Source organism: Camelus dromedarius, chromosome 33 (genome assembly GCF_036321535.1).
Source record: "Camelus dromedarius isolate mCamDro1 chromosome 33, mCamDro1.pat, whole genome shotgun sequence".
Taxonomy (NCBI): Eukaryota; Metazoa; Chordata; class Mammalia; order Artiodactyla; family Camelidae; genus Camelus; species Camelus dromedarius.
Genome location: NC_087468.1, coordinates 8,009,100 through 8,022,239, shown reverse-complemented (window position 1 = coordinate 8,022,239; position 13,140 = coordinate 8,009,100). Strand labels below are relative to the sequence as shown.

Below are 13,140 nucleotides of genomic sequence, written 5' to 3'. Positions count from 1 at the left end.
CTCAGTCTCCTCTACTGCAGGGTGCTAATGACACCATAAGCTCAGAGCTGATTTTGGCATGCAGACGGGGGGAATAGATGTAAAGAGCTCAGCTCAGGGCCTAGCACGTAGAAAGGTCTCAATAAATGGCAGCCACTGTAACGGAGCCGTAGTACTGACTGCCACGTACAACACCCTCTCTTCGTACCGCCTCTTATTTTGGTAAGAGGTTGTGGATGTTCTTTGTGTTCAGCTAGTGCATTTGGCCACATTGTGCGCATTGATCTCAGCAGCTGCTCTGAGCACAGAGGAACGTTAGCCTCACCCTCGGGATGTGGGACATTCAGGTGCAGCTGAAGAGACGACATCTTTGATTCTGTAGGAGATGGTTGTGGATCTTCTCAGCTCTGCCTGGAAGGTACGCGTCGTGGTTGTCACATGCTGATGTCACAGTGTATCAGCTGAACACCTGTCCTCGTATGACAGGCTTTCTGACCCGAAAAAGGGTAGTTGGAAGCCACTTGTCCAATTCCCCAGTTCCTAAAAAGACTACTTCCCAGTATGTGGTGATTGAAAGAGGGACATGAACGAAATCTACACTGTAACTTTTCTTCTTTATAAGCTGTCAGGTGAGTTTAAGTCAGCTGAAAGACTGACCTATGAGTAAATCTCTGGAACTGACTCTCGTTGAACACGAGGCAATGTGTTTAAAAGTGAGACATGGGCGGTCTTTCTGTCCATTCCCTCACAGCTGTCTATTAAGGGCTCTGCAGTGGTCGGCCTGATGCTTTGAGCCTGGGGGGGTCCCTCCGCCTTGGCTTAGGTCGGATGCCTGTCTGCGCACTCCGTGTGCAGATGGATGGCCCTTGTGGACAATTCTTGCTCCTGTAATCTGAGAGCAGGTGGGAGGCTGTGACCATGGCGTAGAGATTTGAGAGCCCACTGAGCCTTTCTGGGAGGGACTTCTGCTCCTCATTGGATGTCCCCTCGATTGGCTTTGCAACTCAATATGCAATTTTGCTTTTTGGTCCAAATTAGATCCTTAAATAATAGCACACTTTTCTTCATTAAAAAAATCCTTTCCAGTTATTATAGAAATACTACCCACTTCATCAGTTCAGTGGGGGCGGGGGGTGCTTGAGGCCACGGCGTTCCTCCGCCACACGGTCAGTGTTGGGAGTGGCCGCTGCTGCCAGGATGTGCTCATTGGCCTCCGAGGTGCCCTTTTGGGTTTGCCCTCCAGGCTCAGTGTTCGTTTTTCTCCAAGTACAACCTCTGTGCTGAGGACACTGGTCACAGCCTACACTCCCACCTAGACAGTCTTGCGCAGGGTCCCCACTGCCTCCCTACCTTGGAATCCCTGGGAGGAGTCTCTCCAACCGTAGAAACTTCAGGTTTCTGTGCAGCAAAGTCTGCTGCCTCATAGTGGTCGCCCTTCTACCATCGAAACAGAAGTGAACCTTTCGTGAGCACTGTATTCTCCGCTGAGGGCAGTGATCCCCAGCTCACCTGTTACCACATCCCTGAGGACATCCGCTGACCTTACAGAAGAGAAGAAGTTCTGTTCCAAGATAACAATTTCTCTTCCAGGCGAGATGGGGCTGGAAACTTCTCTGGGTTAAACAAATACATGAATAAAACCCAGGCTGTACCTGATTACACAAAAGGTAGCTACTATGTGTGATATTTTATTATGGTCCAAGCATGCATTTTCTCACCTATCATTGCAATGATCTCAGGAAGTTGTAACAGTTGCCTCCACTTTATAGGAAACTGAGGTTTAGAGATGCTGCATGGCTTGCCCAGGATCACACGGCTGGTGCGCAGTCGGAGAGGTGCAGGCACAGGGGGTCTGGGCTCCAAGCCGCGGCTCTTATCTGCTGTGCTGGTTTGCCTTCCAGGTCCTCGCGCGGCTGGCTGGCTGAGGCCTGGGGTCCCTCGAGATGTTTCCTGTGAGATTCTGCAGGGGATTCTGTCTCTTGAGGTGACTGACGAGGTAGGTCAGGTTGCTAACTGTCCAGGGGATGTGATGTAACATAACGTGCATGGGTGGTGAACAGGTTTTTATTAAAAAAAAAGAATCTGAAAAGGAAGAAAAACCAATTGAGCTCTCAAAGAAGGTTGGATGTGTGTATGTGAAGTAGCTAACCTGGAATTTCTGGGTGCCCAAAACAGTGAGAGAAGCACTGTGGTCAGCTGGGCAGAGGGCGCTGCCTCCGGGGTCCCGCCCTGGGACTCCGAGGTTAAGAGCAGCTCCAGCTCTGGACATGTTAGTGGCCAGAGGGCTTTGTGTCTACGCTTATGTTCAGGGGCAGAGGTGATGTCACTGCCAGATGAAGTCAACTCCTATAAATGCCCTTCCCTAATAGGAATGGAAAAATCTTCCTTTCATTAAACAATATATATGAAATCAAATAGCCCCATGGGGTTTGATGTTCTTGTTCTATTTTTAGGGTACATGCATCATGAAATTCCTTTACCTGAAGGGGTTGCCAGTGCAACCAAAGGAATTTCTTCTCCTTTTTGTAGCTACATATTGTTCTGAAACATACCAACCTTCCTGGGGTTACTTTGTTGACAGACACTCTCTGGGACAGAGATGTGGTGGGTGGGGCATGCTGGGACCCCTTTCGGGGCTGCTCAGCTTGCCCCTCAGGGATCCATCTTACCCTGAAGACTTGGCCCCCACATCCCTTTGCCAACTTCCCAAGGGCACGTGCCATGACTGGTTTTTGTGTGGGTGTGTTCTCTGCTACTGTGAAACTCATCCAACAGCGTTTGAAAGATTCTACCCTGATCCACAGATCCGTCCAGATATTCATGGACCACCTCACCTGTCTTTAAGTGACGATTTCCCAAACACGCTATTGTCTCATCTTGCGTTTAGGAGAGAACCTCCTGGCAGTTGTTAACTCTGGGCTCCTCCAGGGCGGTCACCCAGTCTGCTCTCAGATCTTGAAGGTCTCCCGTTTTCAGTTGTCTCTGCAGTGAGAGCCCAGGTGATCTTTAGAAATAGGTCTGGCGCATTGCCCTTTCCCTCCGGCAAGTCTATTCTAGCCTTTGCGATCACAGTCGTCTCCTTCTTCCTCTCTTCTCCAACTCAATACTCTCATGTCCCCTTTCATCAAACAGACCAAAGTTCTAACACTACACCTGTTCTGACTACAGGGCTGACACTTTTGTTTTGATATATTTTTTTAAAGAACACCGTGTTTTTCTTAATGTCTCAGTCAACATTGTCCCTAGAAACAGTGCAAACCGTTTGGAATTTCCTTTAGGTTCTTGTTGAGGTTTTTGTTTCTTTATGTTGTTTTAATCTCAAGCCCAAAAGGCAGCAGACTTACTCTGTGATAAGGTCATCCATCCTTTTTATAAACATCCTCTGGTAACAGTCGCCTGCCCCAGGGGTTGATCCCGCAGCCCTGGATGGCTGAAATCCACAAACTTTATCAGAAATGGTGCAATCACCGGTCCAGAGTTAACATAAAGCTGTGGAGCAAAGAGACTTCTTCCTCTGGGCTCGAGGGTTTGCGTCAGGCTTCCTGTACCCAAGAGGTAGTCCTGACAGCAACAACCCCTCCTAAACTTTATAAAGAGGAACAGAACGTGGGTGACGAACCTAGTGCTGCCGCCTCCCGCCCCTGCCCGTCCTGGTGATGACACTAGAACACACGTGCCCTGGAGCTTTCACAACTTCTCCTCCTGGCTGAGAAACAGAATAAAGGGGAGGAACATAGATGGGCGTCTGCCTAAAATCTCACCAACTGGTCATCCTCTGCTCTTTGCTTTCCAGCCCCTGGTGGTGTGGGGTGGGGAGTCTATGGTCTTTAGGCTCTTCAAGACCCATCCTTCATGCTGTTTTGGGAGCCTGCCAGCTCACACCCGGAGGTTTAGAGGTGAAATGAAATGCCACCAGCATTAGTCAAAGGGCTTGGTTTCTTCATGTTTGGCTTTGACTCTCAGATGTCGCGGTTGTCACCAGCTTGTCAGTTTCCCGGGTGACACGGTGTGTTTGGAAATGTTATCCCAGAGCCCTCCTCCTGGGTATGTTCTACATGGCTGATAAGGGGACCCTAAGGGACCCACAGCTCCCTGAGTGAGGAGGTTGGGTACAGAGAGAGATTTTTTTTCCTCCAAGGACACGGCGAGCACAGTGCCACACTTACCACTGAGGGAAAGATTTCATCCAGATGTGAGGATGTTCAGCAGCCGAAGACACTGAGAAAGACCTATAAAATAGTTGGCATCTTGGCAAGGCTGACCAAAGACCTTCTCCTTCTCTCTGGCATTTCCTTGTCTATGTCCCTTCCTCCAGACAAAGTAGACATTCCCTGTGACCTTTGGATGGCAACACCACGTGGGTCTAGAATGTACTGGGTCCTGGGCTCAGAGAACAGACAGTCCATCCTCTTTATTCACTGATTCCATATTTGTGAATTTGCCGACTTGCTAAAATTTATCTGGATCCCCCAGAATCAACACTCACGATGCTTTTTCAGTCATTCACAGACACACACAGAGCAGCAAAAAACCCGAGTGCACGTTCTCAGTTGGTATGGAATAGGTGATGCTCTGTCTTATCGCAGCTCTCATTCTGTAAGCAAAGGTCCTTTTCATGGTTTATTTGGTGCCTTTTTTTTTTTGCATCTTTGTGGTTTTTTTTTTTGTCGATTTCATGACTCAAATTGACCCCAGGCTTAACCCTGCAGTGCTGTCTAACATCCCTAAGTGCAAGGAAGCCGGGATATGCTTTATGTGTGTGGATATAATAGTATGTGTGTTAGATCAGCTTCGTACAGGTGTGAGTTTAATGATACTGGATCAACAATCTGTATTAACTAAGGTGTATTTAAGTAGAAACACATGAAAAATAAGATTATGTGTTGACTGGTTCACGAAAATGTTATGACCAATGGTTTGCAGAAACCTAAGCCCGTGTATCACCCAGGAGCAATGATCCGGTATTTGCAAATCAGTGTTGGTGGTGACATTATGGGACATAATTACTGTGAATAATGAGAATCAACTGTATTTGACTGGGATGTGAGTTGTAAAGGCTGGAATTTTCCCCCCTAAATTTTATAGGTATCAGTGGGGTTAGTGATATGATAATGCTACGAGCTTGGGGCATTTTGGGCAAATAGGATGCACGAAGGATAGGATTGGATGAAGTATGTTTTGGAGAGGTTTCCAGTAGAAAAGGACCAAATGGATGTTAAAGGCATCCGACTCCTCTGGCTGGGTATCAGAATAAAATGTGAGTAGAGAACGATTTGGATCTTTGGTGTTTAATTAAAGGTGAATTGACTTTAATTTCTCCTTGAGGTTTTAATCATGGAGGAGAATTTAAATTGGGGGCTTTTTGGTTGCTAGGATTGGGGCGTTATTATATCGTCATTTGGGCTTGTTGTTCAGTTTCTGCTGGTTTATATGGATGTTGTATTGGGCATTGCTTAAGACCCGAAGGGGATTAAGCCCAGGAGTTTTTGCCGTCAGATGCAGATATGTGTTGAATGTCCTGGGCTGACCCACTGCAGAGCGGTGTGGCAAACTTTCACTTCTCTCTCCTGAGAAGGGAGGAGCGGTGGGTGCTTTCCTGAGGAAGAGCCTTGAAATGTGGAAGGTGGACTTCCTTAATAACGACTGGTCCCGTCTCCCAGAGGGGATGGTCCCGCCCGAGGAGCTTGGAGGCTTGACAGCTAAGCCCAAGGGGCTCCGAGAGCTGACGCTTGGGGGCTGTGAGGTCTGCCTCCTCCCTCCTCCTGTCTCCCTGAGGGGCTCTGTTATGGACAAGCATGGGTAGCGTTTGCCTTTGAAGCAGCACCTGCTGAGGGAATGGAGTCCTTGCCCTGGAACTCTGTCAGGGCGGGCCACTCCGTACCCTCTTCTGTCCCCTCCTGCTTTCCCCGACTCTGTCACACAGCAGACACGTGCTCACCTTGCCCACGTAATTGGGAGGGTGAATCAGGCTCTCATGGTTCCGAGGCTTGTGTTTAAGGAAGGAGGTCAGAGGTTCTGCTTTTCCCTCCAGTCCAGGTTTACTGTGAAAGCTGGCTGCACGTCTTGTCCATAGGAAGCGTGTGTGCATTATCAGTGGCTGGGGCCTGGCGAGGGTTAGGGTCCTGGAATCCCCATCAACAAGGAGCCCAGGGTGGAGCCGAGACTGCGATGTCAGAGGCATGATGATGATGGTGGGCCCAGGGGTCCTACGTCACTCGTCAAAGGGCTAGAGAACGAACTCGGTTCAACCTGCCTGTGGTTTAACTTGCAAAGCCTCTGAGCTGCAGAGGAAGTGGTGCAGCTCCGACACAGCTGCTTGCTGCTTTGGATTCCCCAAGTGGGCGTCTGGTTTAGTGTTTCACGGATATCTGGGGCTGGTATCCTGCCCTGGACAGGGGGAAGACAGCGATGGGGCGAGGCCCTGACTCCTGGGCCTCAGAGGTGGGGCTGAGGGTTCAGCCTGAAGCGAGGACCTGAGGAGGCCAGGGGACCCTCCATCCTGGAGGTGCAGGGAGGCGTGTGGCCGTGCAGGACTGCAGCCTGACGTGTGCACACCCGGGCAGCTGCTTCCACCGGGGAACTCACTGTGCATGGGGCAGGGAGGCTTCCGGATCTTCCTTGTTAGGGAAGAGAGAGTTTTCTACAGGCAAGGGTCTCAGTATGTCAGTTCCTCTCCAGGGCTGAGCCCATGACGGGGCAGACTCCTGGCTTGTAGCACAGGCTGAGTTGGAACAGATAGATGATGATTTCACGACCAACCTCTTCTCAAACACCTGTTAACACATGGCCAGGTGATAGGTAATTTTTACGTCTTCTCTGTATTTTCCACTTATGTATATATGATGCATTATATTATAAATTATAGGTATTGTATTTTATAATGTGCTATATTTTTATTATGCATTATGATATCTTATGGTTCATACTCATTTTCTACTTATTATTATTACATATATCATGTTTATATTCAGAAAAAGATTAATTTTAAAATAAATAGGGTGTAACATCTGGGATCCTGCAATAGGCAGCATTTCCATGAACTTCTGAAACATTTCACAGGCAATAGACATTTAGAACTAACGAGCTAAATTTTTCAGAGGAGGAGGAATGTTAAGGCTTTGCTCCACTCCACTGAAGTCACACCAGAGCTGGGCACAGCCCTAGGCCCCAGGGCACGCGTATTGCTTCACCGTCATCACTTGCCGTCTCCGCACACACGGTGGGCTCCATCCCCTGACTCTCAGGTGAACCTCCGCTCCCCAGGTCGGTAGCTGTGCCTCTGCCGTTGCCGCACCACGAGTACTTGTCAATCCCACCCTAGTGGAATTTCAAAGCAATTTCATGGCTATGTAACTGGCTTTCATTGAAACCATCCCTTTGTATGTGTGGCACGTGTAGCAATGAACATTTCCTTCACGTGCAAGGTTGTTCCATGACATCTTTATTCCTGATCCCACCAGAACATATCAAAGCCTTCTAGGAAAATGACACCAGCAAAATGGCAGAGCAGGAGTTTTCTATTGTCCTTCCTTCAGAGAAGAACAATTTTGACAACCACTCATGGCTATGAGTGCCTGGTGGAAGTCTGTGAGTCCAGATTTTTTTCCTAATATACACACACAAAAGTCTGAGACTGGACACATGGAAGAGGGTCAGAGGAACAGCATCACTTTACCCACATTGCCCCTTCCCCAGGGCGGCACAAATCAGTGCCCAGAGAGGTCTTCCTGGCCCGTGATTTTTCCCACGTGCATGAGCACTTGTCCTCTCAGCCCAGGATGCCCGCTTCTTCCCCCCTCACTCAGATTTCCGAGGTATGCTGGGTGACAGAGGAGCAGCAAGCAGCTGGGACAGCAGCGGCCAGGGCTGGCAGAGGGCGTCAGAGGGACCAGAGCCAGCTGACCGCTCTGCAGGCTCCATGGGGAAGTCTGCCCAAGAGTCACTGGGAGTGCCTGACCAGCAGGTCCCCCCAGCTGGCCCTCAGACACCCCCAGAGCTCTGTGAGCCTCACTTACACGGGACCTCCCTTCCCCTGCCCAATGGCCGGCTCCCTGTGCTAACTCTGAGGGCGGTGGGACGGGGCCTTAGCCGACAGCCAGCGGGCACACACAGGATGCTGGCTGGACTCTGCAGGAGCGGGACGAAGCACACAAACTGGGGCCCTTGGCACCAGCCGCGGGAAAGCAAAGGGGAAGCTGTCAGCACCTGACCTGACTGTGGAGGATGGATAGAAGGCGTGTAATGTTAACCCCGCCCCCGGACAAAAGGAAATGAGAGGTGTGGAGCAGGCATAGCCATAGAAGGTCTGAGAGAGCCTCCGAATTCCTAAAAGCGCTGACAGAAGGTGTTTATCTCCAGAAGCCAGTCAGTAAAGACTCGAGGAAGTGACTACTTCTTGAAATGCAAAGACAATAAAGCCAGACTTCAAGGAACATGAAATTCCAAGGAAACATGACACAATCAAAGGAACACAACAGTTTTCCAGTAACTGACTCCCAAGAAACAGCGAGCTGTGATTTTCCTGGCAAAGAACTCCAAACGGTTGCTTTTTGGAAACCCAGTGAGCCACAAGAAAACCCAGAAAGATTATTCAGTGAAGTCAGGAAAACAAAGCATGAACAAAACAAGAAGTTTACCAGGGAGATAGAAATCATAAAAAAGAACCAAACAATTTCCAGAGATGGAGAATACAATAAATGAAATGTAACAAAGAACTGTCTAAAAGATAACTAGCAGGGTAAAGGACAGAAACCAAAAACTCACAAGCAACAAAGGAGCAAAAGTTGAACTGTATCACCTTCTAAGACGTATTAGCAAAATCATATTTCATTTGGAATTTGTTTGAAATATCCCAACACTTTCCCTGGGATTAAAATACAGACCTACTTATATTCAGTCCAAAGCTCTAACCAAATGTTGCATCTGACCTGCAATTTGGGCTGCTAATTCTACCCACTAATAGTGCCGATCATGGAACTCTTGCACTGAGTTTGGATTGCGTTTCAGAAGCCTTCTCAACGTGGTACTCCAGGGAACCATTGCCGAAGGACCGGAGTTGATGACAAATTGGAATCTGTTAGTCGTTCTTCGTTTTCTGCAGCCTTCCCCTTTCCATTTGAATCAGCTGACCACATTACAGGCCAATGAGTGGTAAGAAGAGGACTTTGAGAAACTTACCGGGGAGGTCATCGAGTGGCACTTCGAGCCACACACGTGGAACGTTGGATCTGGGTTATTGCTGTGAAGAGGGAGATGAATGGAAATCCGGGAGGATGCAGGCTGCGTGTGCACGTGGCCGGGATGAGTGCAGGGAGCAAGGAGGAAGCAAGAAGCAGGTGACATCAGAATGTGAGACGCAGGGAACTACAAATAGAGGAGAACCAATTCACAGGGATGACTTAATTTAACTTTGGGTGAGGTGGGTTGTTTGCTTCAGCAACAAACTCACCTGCATTTGGCTTTCAGACAGTCAGAAATAAAAGCTTGGGCAGAGGAAGGAACAGGTGGGGCGAAGATGTGCGTCTGGGAAGCCGTCTACCAAGCAGGGTTGAAGGCCCAGGTGAGAGAGGTTGTGAGTGGGGACAGTGAGCCTGTGAGGGAGAGAACTCAGACGGGGGGCTATGAGCGAGTCAGGAGAGGTACCCACGGGTCAGTGGTGGGGAGAGGAGGACAGCAAAATGAAACTCAGAGGAGAGTTTCTGGGAAGTACACGGCTGCTGAGAAACATAGAATGTAAACATGGAGTTCGCTTCGTAAGTAAAGAGCGATTATAGAGGCAGAGCGATTAAAAGTGCCAACAGCAGTAGGAGAGAGATCTGACAAATCACTGACTGCATTCGACCGCACTGAGGTTATCAGTGAGCGGAGAGGGAAAGCCTCAGGGCTCTTCCCAGCCCCCTTTCAGACAAGCGTCTTCCCATCATTTCCCATTATGCACCCATAACTCCATGGAGACAAGTCTTGTGCTGGACGATAATCACCTCCCCGCACTAGTTGCTCAGACCTCTTCTCACCTGGCCTCTCGTCAGCATTTGGCACTGTTGACCCTCTCCTTTCTTGGACCCTTCTCTTTTTAGGGATTTTGGTGAGCAAGCCACTCTCAGCTTTCCATTAGCTCCCTGACTGTACTTCTGGGCACCTCTAGCCTCCTTTTTTCTCCATTGTTGCTCAATGTTCAAGTTGCTCAAAGATTTATGCTCATCTCTTTTTTCTTCTCTCTTCATATGCTTTCTCCGACCCCACCTACCTCTATGATTAAACTGCCACTGAAATAATGACTCGAATGTTTGTGTATTCAGTCCTAGTTTTTCTTTTGAGTCCATTTATTCAGCTGTTCACTTGACTTTCATTCAAGTGTCTCGAAGTCTCTCGCAACTCAACATTTCCCAAACCAAATTCGAGTTATCCTCCTCACACAGCAAAACAAGCAAGTGGTCCTCTTCTTCTGTGCCACAGCTTAGTCAGGGGCACGGCCATCCACTCTGATGCACAGCCTGGAAAGCTCACTGCTTCCCTTCCATCCATCCTCTCACCAAGTCCTGCTAATGTTTACCTCTTAGTTACTTTTCTCCACCTCTGCTACCACCACCTTCGTCCAAGCTACCCTCACCTATCACCATGTCTACTGAAATCGCTTATTGCAGGTTTTGCTAATTTAAACATTGCCCCCAAGCTCTTTGAGATGCCACCTATTGGGAAATAGGGTCCATGTTCTGGGCCCTTGAATCTGCGTGCACTTGGGACAGCACTGTCTGATGGGGAGCCATTAAAGTAGCCCTGTGTGACCTCAGAGCTGGGGCATGAGAGGCACACAGCTTTACCTTGCTTGCTGGAGCTCTCGGGCTGGCGACCTGAGGAGATGACACCACCATGCTGTTAGGAAGCCAAGCCACACAGTGCGGTCACATGTGGGCACTTGGGTCGGCAGACCTCGTCTTCGTGTCCTCTCCGCCGTGGCCACACAAGTGAGTGAGCAAGCCTTTTGGACGATTCCAGTCTCTGGCCATCAACTCACCTCCGGCTTTTGCCTTCCCAGTGAGAGCCTCAGACATTACAGAGCGGCGCATGGTAGAGCCGTGTGCACCGCTGCTCACTCCGCCATGCTTGCGTGTCCCTCCCAGTGGCCTGAACACGGTCCAGAAGCACTGGCTCCAACAGCATAATCAAAAGGTCGTTCTAAGCTGATAAACTGGGAGGTAAATTGCTGTGCAGTAACTGTACCTGAAACGCTCATCTCCACATCCCACTCATCTCCACATATTTCTAATTTCTTCCTGACCCTGCTGGGCCCAAGTAACCTCCCTACTTAAAACTCTTCTGTTGGGTCCCGTGGCTCAAAATGCTTCACGTGACCTGAGGACCCCACCGTACGCCCTGTTTGCCAGCCCCGTGGCCCTGCTTTCAGCTCTCGTGTTGGCTTGCTCCTCCTGCCGTAGGGCTTTGCACCGCTTCCTTTGCTTGCAATGCTTTCCCCTCCTCTCTGCGCCCTGTTCGTGGCCGTTCCTCCTGCAGGTCACGCATCCATGATGCTTCCTCAGAAGGACCTCCCTTGACGGCCCAGCTCTAGGTCAAATTTCCTTGTCGTATGTTTCCATAGACCCCTGCACCTCTCAGCCTGACAGGCGTCACCGCCAGGGATGTTGGACTTTATTTTGAAGGCAATAGGAAGCCACTGAATGATTTTCAGCAAAGGAATTGAAATATTAATCTGGCGATAGGACATAAAATATATTGAAATGAGAAGACCGAGTACGTTGTACATTTTTTGAGGGGGTATATATTTGATTGGCATCTGTTTCCTGCAACACACTCCCCTGGGGCAGGGATGCATCTGTGTCTGCTCTCGGTGGTATTCTTGCTGCTTTGCGTGGGTCTGTGGTCTGTAATTCAGGGAACACTCAGTGTTTACACTTCTGGATGAATCAACAAAGCCAGGGGTTATTTACAAGGCCGATGCTTTTAGCCATTGTCGCCCACTGCCTAGCTTTAGGTCATGGGGCAGACAGGGAAATTCATTACAGATCTGTTCCTGAGGAAATGACAGTCTTGCTGGGAAACAGGATGGGCACGTTAATCAGCCTGTTATGAGACAGACTCTCTGCTGAGTGCTTCACATAAACTATGCCAACTATGCCTCGGAGAGAGACACGCTCTTCTCATTTTACAGATCAGAAAATGAAAGCTCAGGCAGGGTTTGAAACAAAGACTCTGCTTCTAATAACTGGCCTGAAAACATGAGATTTTTCTTGGGAAAAAATATTTTGGTAAGAACAAAAGTGGGAAATAAAGAAGGACCAGGTTTTCAGGCCAAGGCCTTGTGAGTTTATTTGGTCAACAGCAATGATCTACTAACTGATTTTTAGCAAGAGACGGCTGTAATCAAAGCTGATCGTTCAGTAACATGACTAGCTCTCCCACCATAAATAATTGGAAAGGTGGACATTACCTGCAGGAAAATTTAATCCAGGCTTTGAACAGCAGGCACTGTGCACTTTGAAAGAAGGAAAACTGTTTAGGTAACTTCACATCACTGGGGCTTTTTGCTTGGAGGCGTGATCCGAGCTATGGTGCAGGGCAACCACTGAGCTTGAGGGAGAACCGTCCAGCTCCCATCGAATCCTTAGAAACTGTGGCCCCGGCCACCAGCTTGACTGAAGTCCTATGAGGGACCTCAAGCCGGAGCCACCCTGTGAAGCCACTCCCTGGTTCCTGACCCCCAGGAATCATATGAAGAAATAAATCAGATTCTTGTTGTTTTAAAAGTTTAAAATCAATTACGGAAGTTGGTTTCAGGAGAACTGGACAGGACATTGAAGAAAAACAATTTTAAGTAGATGACTAAAGTGACTTCCTGAAAACACATGCGTGAGGTCTCTGTGAAGTTACCTTCTTTTTCCCTCCACAAGCCTCTTCCGTTCCTAAGTCTAAATTTTCTTGGAATGCTTCAAAATATCTGGACTTGATCTCAGAAGATAATCTGCCGTGAACATTTACAGGACTGGAGAATTTGAGCTAATGATGTCCATGTTTCAATTTTTACCAGCCCCAGAGGAACTTCCGGAGTTGTAGCTTTTAGAAGATGTGGGGCCGTGAAGGAAAAGGTTGCCATTTATTTAAACAGGAGGAAAGAGCAGGATGAGGACCTACAGCTGGGCCTTTCCA

The 13,140-nt window shown here is 48.7% G+C and overlaps 1 protein-coding gene across 1 annotated transcript in view; it reads left to right on the top strand.

Annotated features, from left to right (window-relative positions):
- Window positions 1-13,140, top strand: part of IL1RL1 (interleukin 1 receptor like 1) — a 50,102-nt gene that overhangs the window by 4,471 nt on the left and 32,491 nt on the right. The window contains exon 2 of the mRNA XM_064481788.1: window positions 1,881-1,975. The gene's annotated coding sequence lies outside the window, so the exon portion shown is untranslated. The remainder of the gene's footprint in view (window positions 1-1,880; window positions 1,976-13,140) is intronic.